The sequence below is a fragment of the Doryrhamphus excisus genome, chromosome 2, assembly GCF_030265055.1.
Source record: "Doryrhamphus excisus isolate RoL2022-K1 chromosome 2, RoL_Dexc_1.0, whole genome shotgun sequence".
Classification (NCBI taxonomy): Eukaryota; Metazoa; Chordata; class Actinopteri; order Syngnathiformes; family Syngnathidae; genus Doryrhamphus; species Doryrhamphus excisus.
In genome coordinates, this window is record NC_080467.1 from 7922585 (window position 1) to 7939745 (window position 17161).

The 17161-nt window shown below is 40.7% G+C and overlaps 1 protein-coding gene across 6 annotated transcripts in view; it reads right to left on the reverse strand.

The window, feature by feature from the left end:
* znf618 (zinc finger protein 618) overlaps window positions 1-17161 on the reverse strand; it is a 51817-nt gene that overhangs the window by 31130 nt on the left and 3526 nt on the right. For all 6 annotated transcript variants that reach the window (XM_058065064.1, XM_058065061.1, XM_058065060.1 and 3 more), the window contains exons 2-5: window positions 14802-14863; window positions 10482-10592; window positions 6132-6180; window positions 273-381 (exon numbers count right to left, since the gene is read on the reverse strand). The gene's annotated coding sequence lies outside the window, so the exon portion shown is untranslated. The remainder of the gene's footprint in view (window positions 1-272; window positions 382-6131; window positions 6181-10481; window positions 10593-14801; window positions 14864-17161) is intronic.

Below are 17161 nucleotides of genomic sequence, written 5' to 3' on the forward strand. Positions count from 1 at the left end.
TTCATTTACTGTAGCCATTAATGGTGCCTCCTTTGAGATGACTCTTAATGAATAAAAGACATCATGAAGTACGCGGCGTGTTTGCTCGACCTGCGCTTTGGCCTCGTATAAATGAACAATCTATAAAAGGAAGCTCATTAAGCAGGCTGCCGTAAAATGAAAGAGGTAAAGGCATGTCAAGGACGATGACATAAGACCGACGTCTTTTCCATCATCCTCTGTAGACTTCGTGGTCTCATTTAAGGAATGTGAAGCTGTTAAATGCTGCGTACCTTCAATTAAAGCCGCCCGTCGATGATGATGGCCATCTTATCGCTTGCTCTTCCAGAGTCAGGGAGCTTTCCTCATCGCCGTGACCAAGTGCTTGCTCATGTAGGACTTCTTTAAAGACAAAACAGAACACTTAGAACACAGGAGATCCATGAGATGCCTCATCATTAAAAAGAATATATTTCAACTCTTCTCTTTGTGGATATAATGTTGAAATATACTCTTGATTGAACATTTAAAATATTTTTTTTATGTTTATCTCTTAGTTGTTGTTTATTACCCACATAATAAAATCCTTATTTAGGAGTAATAAGGAGTAATAGACTCCTTATTTCTAAAATCACAAATACTTAAACTTGCTGATATAGTTAATCTTTAAACAGCTAAAATAATGCATAAGGATAAAAATAACCAATTACCTAAAAATGTCATCCAATACTTCTCTACAAGAGAGGAGAAATATGATCTCAGGGAAGAACTACATTTGAAACACTTATATGCTAGTTAGACTACGTTAGACTACGTTAAAAAGCCATAGCATTTCAGTATGTGGAATCAAACTATGGAATGGATTGAGTAAGACCCTCAAACAATGCACAACGATGAGCCAATTCAAGAAACAATACAAGCAGTTGATGTTTGCTAAATACAAGGATGAAGAGTCTTGAACCAGCCATGATGTGCTATATATATCACTATATTGACACTTACTATGGTACACATTATGTCATTGGATGGTCATATCACCTAGTACTTCGGTACGGGACAAAAAAATATATATATAAAAAAAAACTATATGGAAAGCAGGAGGTGAACAAATGTAACAGTTACTGATTGTAAAAGTACCAGATGGAGGGGTAGGATTTAATAAGCTTTGCTTCTTCCTACTCCTTTTGGACATGTGGAACTGTGAACTGATTATGTGATGCATTCAATTGTAATCTGATGCATGTTCAAATGAAATTAAACCATTACCATTACCATTACGTAGTAGCAGCGGATGTGTTGTAAGAATGTCGTTCTGTTTGATGACTATCTACACATAGACCTGTGGCCTGTGACCCGGAGAGTTTGCCCACCGCTGTTTTAATTAGAGCTTCAAAATGAAAAAAATGGCAGTGGACAAAAAAAAAGGTGGAGCATCATCTGATCCAAACTTTAAGACCACAGCCTGGAAAAGCCAAAATCTTAAAAAGTGGATTCGGTATCATTTCCTGTCAGGTAGGTATTCAAGACCTCTGCAGAAGTTGGATGCAGTACAACAATCATTTTAAACTTCTTCAAAGATCGAGCCTCATGAAAGGGATGGACTTGAAATTTCTCTCACAGGCACAGCACAAAATACCTACTGTAATTTTCCGGTGTTCATCCCTATCGCCACTCAACTTTAGGACAGGGGTCCCCATCCTTTTTTTGCACCACGCAGCAGTGTGATTTGGGTCGATTTTTCACGGACCGGCAATGTGTGGCAGAAAAATACAGCAAATATAAAATAACAAGACGGGGCTAAAAACAAAGCTTGTTTCATTGAGACAAGATGATCCCATAGGTGTGATGGGAGACAGTGAGTCGTTAATAAATTATTATTTCTGTGCGGCCCGGTCGCAAATGCACCACGAACCGGTACCAGTACCGGCCCCCGGCCCCGCGGCTGGGGACCTCTTCCTTAGGAGACTGACAAGCACACGTGCATAAACGTCATCCATCGTTTGACTTGTGGTTATTAAATGTTGAGGCTATCTCTATTGCAGTGGGTCAAATTGGGGGGGGCTTTAGAATATTCAGCCTCCTTTCCCATTTATTAGAGCATTGTAAGTAGCACAAAAAAACAGTGTACAATGTCACATAATGGTCGCGTTCTTTAATATTCATCCAAATGTTCCACTTGATGGGAGCTGTTATGTAAAATGACAAATGCCATGCAAGGAGAAGTGCGTCTTTCCCTTCCCTTGTCTTTAAAAATGTCTCATGACTTGTGTGGTTCTCTCATCATCTGACCCAACTCTGCTCTATTTTCAGCCCTTCCCAATTTACGCATCACATTCTTCTGCAGTCATTCGTTCCCCCGCTTCTTCTTCTCCTTTCAATGAGCTCAATGAGCGTCTGCCTGGTGAATGAAGAACCGGGGCGGGGAACTGAACCCGGGAGACCTTCACGTCGCCGCTGTTACCAAACGCTGCAGCACTTACTGCTCTATTTACGTACATCGGCGCCTTTCTATGCACTCACGCATACCGAGCACACCCGGCGGATTGCTTCATTTGAATTTCACAAAATCATTGCCACACGTCGGTGTGAAAATGTAAACAGGCCGTGGATGGAAATCCATCCACCGATTGTGAGCCATGGTATCACACACGGGAAGCTTGTGCATGATGACTAAACGTCTTCAGAAGTATGTTGTCATATTCACAAACTTGGTGTGGCCCACTCAAAAAGCTGACCGGAGAATGTGCATACCATGTGATGTCATTCTCCACAGGGGAAAAAAATAATGAGGCTAAATGTAGGAATTCATAAAAAATGTGTTTTTTATCCATTCTGGACTGAATAAAAATGTACAAAAACAACAATTGTATTAGCAAATATCTACAATGATCCACTAAAATGGGCATGCCAAGGCAATAGAGACCTCACTGTACTCCAGTGAATGGTTGTGAATGGTCGTTTGTCTATATATGCATATGTGTCCTGTGATTGGCTGGCGACCAGTCCAGGGTCTACCTTATGTGAAACATGAACACATATTTCTTTCCCTTTTCTGGCATTTAGCGTGAAAAAACAAGTTTTGCTACGCTACTCCATAAGGAGGTCATCTCTGTAAAAGAGCACACTAGCAAGAATGTTCAAACTACTGGTAAAACATCTTATAGTTCAATTAGTTTCCAGTGTGAAAAAGTATTAATGTCGTACATTTAGCAGAGGAATTCAGCATGTGAAAAGTTGCATGTGCCAACCTTGTGACACTCAGACTGACGTTATCAGCTCTCTCTACTTCTATTATTCGATGGCTTTGTCCCTTTAACGTCATGACGTGAACCGCTCATACACACGCTCTAATTATAGGAAAATTATACAACTGACCTACAGGTATAACGGGCTTGGCTGCAAGGGGAATAAGCCGCTCATTACCTGTTTTTTTTTTCTTTCCATCAACGGTTCACCGTCCTTCAAAGCCTCTTTATATTTCAAACAAGCATTGAAACGTACATAAACACTTGTCATGCCAGCTGCAATGAATTAAGCCTGATTGATATGAGTGCTAGGGCCACACTCAATGAAATAACATCATAAAACAACAGTCATAATGGGAGGAGAAGAAACTTCAAATCGCTCCGACTGATGATATATATTTGTCAAATATTATCATTCAATATTTTTTGACATCTTTTTATAAAAATTAACTTCTATGATCTTCTTTCATTCATTCATTTTCTACCGCTTTTCCTTACAAGGATCACAGGGGTTGCTGGAGCCTATCCCAGCTGTATTCGGGCGAGAGGCGGGGTACACCCTGGACTGGTGGCCAGCCAATCACAGGGCACATATAGACAAACAACCATTCACACTCACATTCATACCTATGGACAATTTGGAGTAGTCAATTAACCTAGCATGTTTTTGGAATGTGGGTGGAAACCGGAGTACCCGGAGAAAACCCACGCATGCACGAGGAGAACATGCAAACTCCACACAGAGATGGCCGAGGGTAGAATTGAACCCTGGTCCTCCTATCTGTGAGGTCTGTGCGCTAACCACTAAATACCACTAAACCACTAAATGAATAAAATCAAATATTCAATATATTTTAATAAAATAACTTTAAAAGTGCATCCATCCATTTATTTTCTACCGCTTATTCTCATGAGGGTCGTGGGGGTGCTGGAGCCTATCCCAGCTGTCTTCAGGCGAGAGGCGGGGTACACCCTGGACTGGTCGCCAGCCAATCACAGTAATATTACAATTGTATTCCCATTTTATGTTCAGATATTACAACTGTATTGTTTATTATAAATACATTAAAATGTATGTACTTGTGATGACAAAAATAAAGGTTTAAATGATATAAATATCAAATTTGATTTCAACATTACTGAATTTTTATTCAGAATATTACAAATTTAATGTACAAAAATATTTTTTTCTTCCAATATTTAAACTTTTCCATTGTAATACTATGACTGTTATTTTCTGTAAATGTCTTATATAATATCTGGACCCAATTCTCATGATTCTTTTTATGCTACGGAGCAAAAAGCAAGAGAATTCTCTGGGGTGTTTCATGTGATGTCATTCATCCTTTTGTTTTGATACGTGCTGCTAAAAATAGCCATCAAATAACCTTAATGGATGACGCCCCCCCATCTTCCCCCTTCCCTGTGATGCTGAGGGGGTATGAACGCAATCAACACGCGTGTAGTTGTGCACTTGTGCATCATCTGCAACCCATAATGCTTTGCTGATGCTGCCAGCGTGGGGGATTACACTAAATCACACGTGAGCTCTAATCTGGATCTGGCACCTTTTTATCTCATTTTTTTGAGAGGTTGGAGTAGTAGGAATGCGGATGAGCGCTGACCTAGATGGTGTCCGCCAGGTTCCGGTTTGGTCTGTTATGGCCCGATGGGCAAATGAAAAACATCCCATCATGTGTATTTCCAAACATGGGCTGTACTCCTCTTCTTGCATCTGCTTGACTGATCAGGTTGAGCATGCTGTCTGCTTTTCGCATGAAGGTCCTCAGTTCACCCACTGCTGGTCAAGAGTTACATAACACTTCCTGAATTCCTTTTCCTAAAGATACTCTTTTCCGGTGGCGATCACCGGATCAGTACTCAAGAGTCAGACTGTTAATACAACCTGGTAACCCTGGCGACCTGCACTCGGGACAAGGTTCATATCCTGAACATATGCACACACTTTTAGGAGGATAGCATAAAACCCGGATGGGAACATGGGAAAATTAAATAACACCCATACTAGCCAATATGGTGGACATATTACCAGTAAAAAAAGCCATTGAATGCATAAATAAGTAATGGTGACTTTTAGCTTGGCGTGGGTTACAGCCGCAACGTTGGCCTGTGTTTTTATTAGGAATTATTGTACCTGAGATCATTCAAGCCTGCAATAAAAGCCTGTTGTTCCTGCGATCAAGTCTGCTGTGTGTGCCTCACCAAACATTAAAGTAACATTACTGACACCTAGTGCCCAGTGCCGAATACTACATATCATTCACAGCGTCTTGATGGATTCCACAAATTCCATCATAACAAAAAATTAATAAATCCTACACGGCACCACATGCACGCCAGGATGTGATGCATGTAATGACTTAGCTGCCTCCAGCTGGGTTTTTTCATTTCCGAACATTGTTAGCATTATAACATTAATAATGAGTATGTGACGACATCATTAACAGAGCTGTAGTCAGTTTGAAGGATATGAAGGAATGAGGAAACGTTTATGAGGAAACAAGGAAGGAAAAGGCAAACTAAATATATTATTTTAAATATTTGTCACATCCTCCAAACCCTGGTTTTGTCTTAAATAGAGAACTGACATAATACATTGGCATGAGTCCCAGTGACATTTTATGCTTGCTCAATCCAGTAGTTGTGCACACTCACTTGTGGCCCGGTCATGTGGTTCTCTTACATGACATCAGATTGGTTCATTCATAACTTGGGCGGGGCTAAGGTGTTTGATGATTTTTTCAAAACAGCCTTCTAACATTATTAGAGCCCTCTAGAACAGAGAATAACACCCCTATAGTCAACTCTACACTTGTATTACCCAATATAGTAAACACGATGATAGAAAATAAGCCATCTTAGACATAAATAAAATAAGAGACTCACATGTTCCCATTGACAGCGTAGGTCGTAGTGGTGTCACCAGAGATCGTGTCTACAAGAAAGAGACGATACGTATAATGAAAAAAATACAGTGCACGACATATTGCAACCTGGTAACATAATTCCAACAAAGAAACAAGAGACAAATAAACTATGATTGACAAAAGGGCTCACTCCCTTCATGCTGTTGTTGGAACAAACATGCCAAGGGGCTGAAACAAATGCAGTGAAATCTCTTCCTGCCTGTTTGGAGGCAAGAGACAAAGAAAACAGAAACACATGCACATGGTAATATATTCCGCCCAGCAATTATTGTGTTATTGAGATCATACATTAATCTATGGTTATTAATGTTTTAATCTTGCAGGATATTGTGACACCTCCACTTCCTGGTGGCTGCTGTCTCATCAATATAACTTTACTGTCACTTTACTGCCGCTTATGGACGAGCAGAGAACACATGCAGTCAACATTCACACAGGAGCTGCTGTCGGCCGCTCTCTACACTACCAATCTGATGCTAGTACTCGGTTAATAATCAACTCTGGCCAGCTGACATCGCACGTCACTTGTATATATGTATTGTATAGTGATGTATGTATTTAAAAAAAAATAAAAGCAGAGTGAGTGCATAGAGGTCCTGTCATACAAAGGATCTTTGACTAGCGCTTTTTTGTCGTATTTTATGCCTTCATTATGGCAACAATTTCATAAAACATAAAGGTTCATCTTGTTGATCCCACCCTCAAAGCCCAGGTGATATTGAGTCAAGTAGTTTTCCGTAGTGCTGCCCTTATTAAGTTAAATCCATTGTTGGCAAGATGTTCCACTTGTTTGTGGTTCCTGTTTTCTAATGAGGGGAAAAAAAAGAAAAGGTGACGGGGGAGTTTCCCAACTGCGACCAAAGGGATCTAAACCTGGTTGCTAAGAGACTAATGGAAAGTCATGGGCCAAAATGGGTGGCAGGAGTGAGTCACTGACCACGAGGGCAAGAAAGTAAAACAACGGAAAGAGGAAATGATACAGAATCTTGAGAAGCTGCTCACTGTTATGAATATACAGATGAGTAGGTGCTCGAATAGATGAGTGTGCTACAGTCTCATTGGCTGCTGTTGCAAGAGGAAAAAGAAAAAACAGCAATTAAATTCAAGACATCTAAGAAGTGTGGGGAAATTGTCCCACTCCAATTAGAACAAGATGACTCAATGGCAAATTCATTGAAGCATCACCCATTCCAAAGTTATCAGGATGTGTTTGTGTGCATGTAGGCCCACGCTGATGCTAAGAGGTATTAGCAGTAACATGTGTGAGGGGAGGGAACGGATGTGCCCGCTAGGTTCAGCACCACCAGGTGATTGTACACCGTGCCCCCCCCCCCCCCCCCCCTTGACATTTGCACTGAAAGCGAGAAGCTGTTTATGTCCACCCAAGTGTCCTGCCCTCAAAACATCTGAATAACACTTGACGCCATTCCATACAATTACCGGAATGAATAACGGGAACCATCATATTTTCCCTGACCTACAATGAGGAGATTATTATGCAATGTATTTCCAGGACACACACACCGCGGAAAAATAAGATAAAAATAATAATAACATGTTATTAAGCTAATTATGTATTATTACATAAAAATAATGTGGTGTCCAAACCATCGTCACTGACATACATTTTGGTGAGTGCCACTATTTTTCATTAACATATTTTCATGATGTGGTTGTGTTTGTCAGGTTTTAGTCAAGACGTCACACATAATTTACTACGCCTTTGAACAAAAAACCACATGGTGATTTGTTGCAAAATGGACATTTCACGGTCGCCATGCAAGATCTCGGTATAGTAAAGAGAAAGTGTGATGACGGCCATAACCATTAACTTACTGCAAAGAAAGCAAATGGGGGAAAAAGATAGCCAAGCAAGAGAAATCTCTGAAATCAGGGTAAAAATTCATGTTTTATATTTAACTATGTTAGACTAATTTGTTTATCATCTGTATTATGTACAAAACTGTGAGCTATATGTTGAGCAGAACAAGTAGATTTTAGTACATAGGACACTGGCCTAACATAGAGGGTGACTAGCCAAGTGTTTCTGATTTTAGTTCCTCAGTCCCGGATGTTCCCCGTCTCTCACCCATAGTCAGCTGCTACAGGAACCACTTAGGGGACCCTAAGGGGAATAGGCGGTACATAGAACTGATGGCTGGATGGATAGATTTCTGTGTATGTAGTGTCCAGTACAATAAAGTAACAGTAAGTAATAAAGTTGACTGTAATCATAAAAGAAGAATGAAATTAATGAGAAATTACAACAAGTAAAGTGGAAGTGACTGAGCCTGGAAGAAGTTTGGGATGGCTCGAGCTGAACGCTAGGTTTCAGAGAGTTTTTTCTAATACCGTCCCCCTCTGAGACGTCACAGTAAGCCGCACTTCCTTATATGGGCATGCCCATATAAATTCAAACAGCCCGTTTTGGAAATCCAAGGAAATACAGCTGGAATAGGTGCAGATTCTGGAAAATCTAGAAAGCTTCACTGCGGGTTATTGTGTGTAGCTGCTCTATAGAAGTCCACAACTCATTACAAAGGGCCGAAAATGAGCATAATTGGTCCCCTTTAAGTAATATATTCAGACATTAGTACATATGACTTAAAATAAGCAAATTGGCTTAACAGGAAGAATCATGATTTGAATGTATTTTCTCATTTTTCAGATGTTGCAGTGTGTCCAGGCTGCTTAGTAGAACAAAGCCGACAGTAAGTAATAAAGTCGCCAATAATCATAAAAGAAAACATTCAAGGTCTTAACTCTCTTACAAGACACAACACAAGACATCCATAAGTTGCCCCCAGTCTTTCAAACAGGCAGCCCAAGTACAAATGTGTGACACTTTAAAGATTGTAAAAGCTCATTTGTCAACACGCTTTCTCTTGTGTGACATCTGAGGCTTTAAAAGCAGTCACTTTGTCATTGTCCACTCCACAGTGTTCTCTTTTAAAGTCCTAGGGGACAAAAACAACCTAAAAACCCGCATCTTGCAGCCATCTGCAAGTATTTAGATAGTGAGAGTACAGTCTATCAATTTCAGCCCAAAAGGAGCAGCAATCAACCAAGGACATGCAATGGGAACGGAATACAAACAACCATGAAAAAAAGTCAATCCTCAGCTGGACTTTCAGGGAGGTTTTTGTGAATGAATTCCAGGATGGGACGGAATCGAAAACAAATGTGCAATATTATGGTGAAATGAACCACAAATGGATCGCAGGCCTCTTGGCCCGCATGATTGCGAGTCAGGAGAAGAATCCTCCAGCTTTGTTCTGGATTCCTTGGATTTTTCCACATTACTTTTAAAAATAGCGTTATGTTTTGTAACTGCTATACAATCACTGCGTTCTAATTTAGCTTGATTGAGTCAAATTAGGGTGGCAGTGGTTTATCCTGTAAAGAACTGGCCCAAAATATGGAAATTGTGACCGGTTTCCCAAGCACTACTGCCATATCCTGATGGAAGGCAGATGTTTTTAAAATAATTAAGTAAGAAATAAGTCTTTGGTAGAGTATACCTGTGTCCACTTTGTGTATAGTACACCAAAAAGATTTCCCCCTTGGCGCAAGTGATGGACAGGAAGTGTATATTCGGCATTTAGTGCACATCCACAAGGTCTGGTCGTGTAACTAAATGTGGACTACATTGTGGATTATAATTACATTTTTATATGATAATTGTATATATTGGGGGGTTACCTGCCACCAGACTTCAACCTGCATTTCATTTCTTTGTTTTAAACTCATGAAACACAAAAACAAGCTAAGACAGATATTTGTAGGTCAATACTGTTTTTGTTTACTCCCAAATTGACCCATGTGTGGAAACAGACAAATACCATAAGCTGGCCCATATAAAAGCCTGACTGAATTATTTTTTTCTTTTTCTAAAATGATCAAAGAATTAAAGCGCTGTGATTACGCTCTTGGGAATGTTCCATTGTCAACATCAGATGCTGCAGGGCACGGATCAGTCCACTTCAACAGATCCACTCTTGTCTAGTCATTCACTTCATCTATTTTTAAAAGTGGTGCCTGATGGTTTCATAACTAACAGATAATCATCCTTTATGCTCCTGCTGTCAAGCAGCTGCTTCTATGAGCAGAAGACAACTGAGACCTTTTAAGTCCCACGCTACGCATTACTTGGGTAAGCTATATGGATTCATCTTAAAAGGAAACTGTTCCATTTGTTGAAGGCCTAACCTGCAGTTGAACCCAGATGAAAGCAAAGCTGCAGAGACAGGAAAAAAAAACAAATAACTTCAAAACAGTTGACACAAGGAACAACAAATTAGAAACTCACCAAGCTAGAGAAAGGAATGGCTGTGATGGATCTCTGGAAGACATCAGCGGACAAACACAGGCCATAGGACACAGTTGGGTTGGAGACAAGGGAATGCATGGGACCGATTGACTGAGAGGATGGAAGAAGACACAGTTCAGTTGTGTAACTTGGGGTTTTAAGGGTCAGGATTGGTTAAGGACTGCAGTTGACTCTAATGAGGACAGGAGGTACAGAAAAAGAACGGTTATGGTTTGGAAGTATGCTAAGGTTGGGGTGAGGGTTGGTCTTCAGGTAGCTTTAGGGTCAGAGTCAGGGTTAGGATTGTGGTAAATTCAGAACCAAAGATCGTAGACCAGACACGGATCCCTATGGACTCTCAGGGTGAGTTTTCTAATGAATCCCAATTGATTTGTGCTGCCTGATCGTAGAGAAGACGGTACTGTAATGTTCCAGCTGTGTGGTTGGTGACCTGAGTGAATGGTCTACTATATGGGCTACTTTGACTCTGATGTCTCCCAACTCAGCATACCTTTCAGTCAGCCTCGTTCCTCATACATTCACACCCCCAGTCTATTTTTGCATCAAGTTTCCGTCCATTTCTATCTGGCGGCATACAAGTACGCCATTAAAGAATTAGCCATCCCGCTGCAACCACAAAGCCAACTGTTGAAGTGTGGAGCTGCTGATCCTCTACAACCCCTCACCCATTGTGAAGGCTGTGACAAATATGGAGGGGGGGGCAAGAAGTCATTCATGTTAGACACTAACTTGGCAAAGTCTTCCACTGAGGCCGCAACTCATAACCGTAAGGTATTTATTAAAGAATGATTCATGAGCTAGGGTTTTACCAAAGATATATTTACGCCTTTTCACATTTTTATTTTGGAGCCTTCTCTCTCAAATTATATAACGGGGGTGCGGGGGGTCAACATCAACTGGATATATTTCCATTCTTCACTTTCTGTCAGCTAATATGTTCATACTTTACTCATGGCTTCTTTGTCCAGTAATGACTTTTCAACAAATCCTTCAAGGAAAGAGTTTTCTATGAAAATTGGGAATGTTGAAAAGATATTATGAAGGTCGAATTACAGTTTAAAGCTGTTTTGGTGGACAAAGTAGGAGGTTTAGATGAACATCAAACTGTAAGATGAGTGCGCCAGTGAAATTTGCAAAGTGCAAAAACTGGCAGAAACTTGCCAGTTGCTTCAAGGTTGAACATATTTGTCATGTTTTTGTTTCTCCTCCGAGGCATGAATATCATGGCAATAAAGTTAGTTAGTTTCATCCCTTGGAATGGATGCATGTTTTCATTATTTCTTATTTTGTTTGTAGTCAACTTGTTTTCCTTTTGCGTTTTGCAAATACTCGGTGGTTGCAGATGGAACTTTTTAATAGTCCAGGCCCTAATATCGGTATCTGCCCCCAAAAAGCTGATTGGCTGGGCTGTAGATGAATGTACACCTTTGATTTAGCTTTAGTTGATTTGTGAGGAGCCACATACATTTTAAACTTTGCACAGCCTTGGCTGTCCCACAAATCCTGAAGTTAGGCCCTGGCTTGCAGATGTATTCCTCACCTTGGAAGATAAGCTTAACAGGACAGAGCCTGCTGGCCAATATTTCTCTGTTGGGTCAGACCTCTTCCAGTTGTATTTCATATGCGATGCTTTTTTAGTAGGCGCTGCTTGTTTCGCAACCGTTTGTGTATCACAAAAAATGATACTTTTACCTGCTGGCTGAGAAAAAATGTGTTGAACATTTGAACAGAAATACCCCTCCAGCTGTGGCAGTTCCATGGCAGAACACAACCATGGTGACATTTGTGCACCTTTTTATCACATATAATAAACGTCCTGTGCTTGAGACGTTACACTGCATGATAAGATACGTTTTAGTAGGCATGGGAATGATTTGTGACCAAATGGAAAACAAGAGAAAGGCCAAGACTGTCTGGTTAGAGTTACACTGTTGCATAACTGCAAGGCTGTGACAGAGAAAGGGAAAAAGAGGATCCATCAGGCATATGTGGCGGACACCTAAAGATGAAGCCCGGCACACTTAATCCACGTGTGTTGATTCGTATTCGCTGTAGCAACAATTGTATGCATACCAAAATGCCCTCCATCTCCCTGTCAATAAATCAGGGTTTTTTTCCCCCCCAAGCGTGATTTGTAACTCCCCTGTGGGCTTCAGGGGAGGCGTAAGAGCTGTAAAAAATGTGTTCTTCAAAATAAAGCTTAGTCAAGAGACACTGCATTGTCTCACACTAAGAACTGTTTCTAATATTTTGTATATTTGTCTAACATGTTGCAAACCTTGTTTCACCTCGATGAACCGCAGCTCACCAGTGCCCGCAACACTCATGCAGCCCTAGACTACGACCGCAATGATTATGTAGGCAAGATAATTATTATTATTATGGAAAGAACTTTTTCTATTACAGTGGAACCTCGGTTAGCACCATCAATCTAGGTCTATAGTATGTGGTGCTATATTTTGGAAATGTACAGTACAGTGGAACCTCAACTATTGTCAAATTTTGCCTCAGTTTGCATACATTTTCCAGTTAGCATACAATACATAGGCGTCATGTCCTGTTATTTATACAATGGATGAGCCCAACTGTGTTGTTAATGTATTTTTATAACAAAACGTCAAGTTAGTATCCTATTACCGTGCTAATACATTGTAACAGGAACCAGAAGTCGGCTCTGTGGCCCTTCCAAGATGCCATCTGTGGTTAACTCTGTAGTTCTTTGCTAACTTACATCACAAGTCTCGGCTATTGTTTTGGTCACGGCTGCTAAATAACCCACAATGGAGCCAAAGAAAGCTGCAAGTGCCTGCAGTTTGATAAAGAAGGTGAAAAACACTATTGAGTTCAAAAGGGCACACAGCAAAGCACAAAGGTGGTGTCCGAGTGGCCCTCGCTGCTACATCTTTGTCAACAATAACAACTTCAATCAAGGTAGAAGTGATGTTGAATGTTCAGTCGTCCTTTATATGCATTTCAAAGTGTTTTCTGCGTGTAAAACTTTAATTGTAAAGCGATTTTTGGCTTTCTTGTTTTGTTTTTCTTGTTCTGTCATCGTAGCCTTTCCCTTTTGTCTTCTTTTATTATTCTTCATTTATTCTTGTTAAATTGTGACTCTTTTGCCTTGATATTTTGACTTTATTCTCATGAAATCATTTTTTCCACATTTTTCCGGCTGTTGTTTTTTTAAATAATAATAATTTTCCAGCTATTTCAACTTTCTTTCAGTTTGCTTCTCATAATTATGACCCATAATATTTTGACTTTATTCTTGTAATGTTACAACTTTTTCCACAACCAAAGTTTAAAAAAATATTTTTCTCTTATAAAGTTACTACAATAAATAACATATCTTAATATTTGAACTTTATATTTTTTCCCATAATATTACTACTTTTATTATTGTAGATTGTTCCATTTTTGCTGTTATTGTTCTAAATTATATTTTTAGCATGTACTGCGAGCCAATAAAAAAACTACCTAGCTGCAAATTGCCCTCGGGCTGCACCTTGGACACCCGTGGTTTAAAGGCATTATTATTATTTATTGTTGTTTAGCCCCCTGTTTTTCCACTTCAAATGTATGCTAATCAGCCAATGAAAGCAGCAGCTACATACAAGCTATAAAGCAATCCTCTGCCTTTGCATTTTGATGCTTCCAAATCCTGCAGATTGGAGCTTCCCCAATTCATATGTTGCAAGCCTGCACGTTCTTAACATAATCCACAGCCACGTGATGCTAAATGAGCCAGATGATAAATGACTAATTTGACCTTATCGGATAGGCAAGGTCAAGAAAGTGCTGTGTTGCAGGCTGGTAAACAAAAGCTGGGTCAGGTGACAGATGCTGACCTATACCTGGTTTGTTTGGGGTTGCTCCAAAACTCTGCTCATATTGGTCTCGGCTGTGATCCAAGCTGAGGAGATTGTCAGTGTTCATCCACAGCTGGAGGAAGGCCACGTGTACTGTGTCCGGATGTATCTGACAATTTATGAAAGGTCAGTGATGTACTGACTTGTACGTACTTAGACAGTCACTGCAGATGCTATCAGTGCGGTAAACACGTGCTGGCAGTTGCTGACATGACTAAAGACGTTGTGGAAACATATCACTCATATCAGTCGTCCTTTCGGTTGTGTGACAGCTTTCCGCTAGTAAATGGGTAGGTGCCAACAATTCTAAAGTAGAGGGTTGTTGACCTTCAAAGACACCACTCTCCTACTATTGTGATTAATGGTATTGCCCTATTTGGGAGAGTGTAAAAAAAACTGTTGCCAATGTTAAAATTCATTAATTTCATACCTGTTTCTTAAATATTGCGGCGACATTTGCTGGATTTCCTTTGCCGATCCATGCATTATTCTCTAAAAAATACAAGCAAAAGTAAAATAATTAAATGATGACACAAGTGACCTTTTTCCGTGCTCGGAGTCATAAATGTTTTTCCCATTCCCGTGTAAGCCTGAAAAAATGCTAGATTTCATGTTAAAAGGGAAACTGCTTCTCTTAAAAGCGTTCCATTTCTTTCTCTGGAATAACATCCCGTGTTCCAAGAATAGCACGGCCGCAGAAGCCAAACCCAAAATGATAGCATTTACATTCATTGTCGGTTCACTCCGGTAGCGCTAAGAGTCTCTGTATTCGCTGTGTATTCTTCTGCACTGGCAGCCTAATGATGATATCCGCCATGAGGGCCTTGAATCAAACTATGAGTCAAACGCTGTTGTAATTACGTGGTAGAACGTCGTCTGCTGACATCAAGCGCTTGATTCATTTCCTGCTGTAGCGCTTCCTCTCTTGAGATGACACACTCGTTCACTTGTGCCAGTTGATCACACACATGCTAACGACTCACTGATGGGAATCAAAGCATGGAACAAGTGGAAATAATTAGCTACTAAGGAAAAAAGTGGGATCAAAAAAAAAAAAGAACGAAACCAAAGATTTGGACATGACTGGACAGATACGTCAACATAGACATTGATTTGTGCCGCACCGCGAGTCTCCTGTCAGAGAATACAATATAATTAGGGCACGAAAAACTCATTTTCTGTTTGCTTGGTGCTCACTTCCTTACTTCACTTTTCCTTAAAGCATAACTGAAGTCCATCCATCCTTTTTATATGCCACTTAGGCAGGGTACACCCTGGACTGGCAGGGAAAATACACACTTTTGGGATGTGGAGGAAAGTAGAATACCCGGAGAAAACCCACACAGGCACGGGAAGAACATTCATTTTCTACCGCTTATCCTCACAAGGGTCGCACGGGCGATGTCTTTGGGCAAGAGGCAGGGTACACCCTGGACTGGTGGCCAGCCAATCACAGGGCACATATAGACAAACAACCATTCACACTCACATTCATACCTGTGGATAATTTGGAGTCGCCAATTAACCTAGCATATTTTTGGAATGTGGGAGGAAACCGGAGTCAACAGGGAGAACATGCAAACTCCACACAGAGATGGCCGAGGGTAGGATTGAACTAAGGTCTCCTCGCTGTGAGGCCTGTGCGCTAACCACTAGACCGCCATGCAGCCCGAAAGAACATTGGGATGCCCAATTATTGGAACCATCTGGCCACTAAATAATACTCATACGGTCACCTTTACTTTGGTGTTACTGTCACAGTCAAAGAAAAATAAGCCGTTTAAGACAGTTTACCTTGTCTGAGATGTGACTTCGGGAGTTAAGAGTAGAGTTTTAGCGTGTTGAGGGCTCTAGCCGCAACAGTAACACGTGTTATGATTATCATTATGACTGTTCTAAAGTTGAGATTGTGAACCCTGGCTGACCAGGTACTGGAAACAGCCCTGCAGCCATTTAGTATTTTTCGCAACAATAACCTGCAGAAGCAAGTCTAGCCAGGTAGGTACTGGCTTTGGAACAGGGATGGTATTATTATGCTAATATTTATGGTTCGTTCTCGTGGGAGAGAGCTTAAAGGATGGCCATGAAGGACTACAGATGCAACCACCTGCAGGACCAGACCGGTGTGGGACCCTTTATGACTTTTCAACATCACAACCGGGCTTTGGGATTTTGTTTTCGCAGAATCAGCAGTTTTAACTTGAAACTGTAATTTCTGTTAGGATGAAAAACCTGTCGGGTGTGTAGATAAGGTGTTTTCTTCAGCATTGTGTTGGTTCTAAGGGTAATCTGATGATGTCAGTTGATTGCAATCCTATTAGAGAAGTGTCTTATTTAAGGTTAGTACCAACAGCATTCATCATTTAAAGTGTTTTCTTCAGAAAAAATGCCTGGCATTTTTAGCTGTCTTGTTGCTAAAAATAAACTGGATGATTGCAACGACAGCCCAAAAAAGCCTCATGTGTAATTTCCATCTTAGTGAATTTAATGCCAAATCCAACATGCTTACTTTTTTCTTGCATCTTTTGACCCCGAGCAAAGACAAGTCAAAGGCTCCCTTGACGCCCGCCGACATCCGCACAAGCGACGGAAAACTCGCCGACAAATGTTGGCGCTGCTCTCCCAAGTAGTGGAGCGTGCCAAGTTGAAAGTATTCCGCAATAAATCTGAGCTTGGTGTTATTATAGCCCCCTAGGCTCCGGCAAGCCAGGATGAATTTTTCTCCTGCGTCTGAGGAAATCTGGCAACATTTTATCCGAGAGTTGACAGATGGGCGCCTTTTACAAGAGC